This window comes from Echinops telfairi, unplaced genomic scaffold (genome assembly GCF_000313985.2).
Source record: "Echinops telfairi isolate 266 unplaced genomic scaffold, ASM31398v2 ScPeMD7_7465;HRSCAF=8503, whole genome shotgun sequence".
Classification (NCBI taxonomy): Eukaryota; Metazoa; Chordata; class Mammalia; order Afrosoricida; family Tenrecidae; genus Echinops; species Echinops telfairi.
This window is the reverse complement of record NW_022111365.1, coordinates 8,830,615-8,832,663: the sequence shown is the minus strand read 5'-3', so window position 1 is coordinate 8,832,663 and position 2,049 is coordinate 8,830,615.

Here is a 2,049-nt window from a genome sequence, read left to right as displayed (position 1 = left end):
CTAAAGGCCCAGGAGTGTCCCAGATCCTCACAGCAGCCTCCCCAGAACCCTCCCTCCAGCTCCCACCAAGAAGCTCAAGGACCCACTGTCCTTGAGGGACATAGGTAAGAACTGGAGATAAATGCTGCCATCATGCAGTGGAGAACCTGCACGAGTTGCTTACACTTCCCAAGAGTTCTCCCAGCTCAGCAAGAGTTCATGTGAGACTTCCCTCTCAGAGACACCATGCTCTGGTGGTCCAGATTCAGAAAGAAGCCAGTGGTCTTCAGGCCACACAGACCCAGGGACACTGGTTCAGTCTGCCCTCAATCTGCCAAGAGCCCTAGTTCTCTGGTGTTGCCATGATAATGAGGAAGAGTAAGGGTGCTCACCCAACTTATCAATGGTTGTGATTAAATCAGAGGGCACAAAGGAGTCCAGGTCTGCATCCAGAATGCCCAGTGGGTCCAACTGAGCCACATGGTGGCCCCGGATCTGGAAGAAAATGGGGGGAAAGCTAGAGCTGGAACCTGCAGAAAAGACTTTCGCCAACAGTGAGGTTCTGTGCCTCCAGCCCCCACTTCTGGCTTCAGGATTCTGAGTTTCCACATATCTGCATCACCCAGTCACAGGCACGAAGTGGCAGACACCAGCATAGTTTAAAGTATAGTATGCAATTGGCAAAAATACAGAAGGACCTATACACAAAGGTATTCATTGCAGTACTCAGTAATTTCAAGATTCTAGAAACTTACTGTCACACTCACACAGGAGGGTTAAGTAAAGTGTTGCTGAATAAACATAGAAAACTTTAATTAAAAAAATGTCAAAATGTGAAGCTGTTGTTTCTCAGCATATCCTCTATCTAGGTCTATACCTAACCTCTCTCCGAAGAATTTCTTTCTTCAATTTACACCATGTCAAAACATTATGAAGGGACTCAAATTGTGTTTCTTTTAAATGATCTTTGAGTTCTGGGAAGAAAGAAAAACCTCAAGGGGCAAGATAAGTGCTCTAGGGTGGAAGGGTCAAGGTTTTCCAATGAAATTTGCATAGGAAGGTTCTTGTTACCCCACAAGAATGTGCCATTGCCACTAACCCACGCAAGGGGAGGGTATTGTTCATATCTCCACAGGAGAGGGAGAGAGAGACCAGGTCAAGATGTGAACACAACATTCCGGTATGTAGCAATAGACCAATGGAGAGGTCTGCGGGGGGGCCCACACACCCTGAAGAATGCACTTCAGAGGACAGCACTGAAGCTACAGCTTGGGGAGAGTGGCACGTCTGATCAGAGCACACTGGAGAAACAAAGAGGGAAGGAGAGTGAGTGGAACACATCCTGGCCCACTAAACCACAAGGACAATATTCCTGTTCAGAGCAGATAATGCACAGAGAGGACCATAGGGCCAGCCCCACCATGAAACACAACATCCCTCACTGAATCATTGTGCTACGGGGGACAACACTGGAGACACAGTGGGGAAATTGTGCCCGATCTGACCCCATCATACTGAGGCAAAACACTACGGGCATGCAACAGAGCAGCAAGGGGAACAAAGCAATGAAGTCCTCAGGGAATACCAAAAATAGACTTTGGGGACAGAATGTGGCATCCCATCAGACCTGACTGGAAAACTCTCCTAAAGGTCAAAAAAACAGACCTGGAACTATTTATAGGTTTTTTCTTTTTTGTCATTGACTTTCTTTTTGTTGTTGCTATTTTGTTTTTGTTGTTGTTTTATTGGCTTTGTCTTCCTTTGTTGTTTTGCTTGGCTTTGCCTGGTTTATGTGCTTATTAATGTCACTGCATGTCTACCTAGATAAGATTGGTGGGATAAACAATTTGGAGAAGAAAACAAGGGGATCGACGGTTCTGGGGGAACACGGGAGAAGGGGAGGTGGGAGAAAGGAAGTGGGGAGTGTCAACCAACCCAGGGACAAGAAAACAACAAATGAACAAGTGAACTAAAATCAATGGAGAGAAGGGTGTAGACCTAGTGGGGCTTAATCAAGGACAATGTAACAGCGAGGACTTACTGAACCCGAATGAAGGCTGAACATGATAG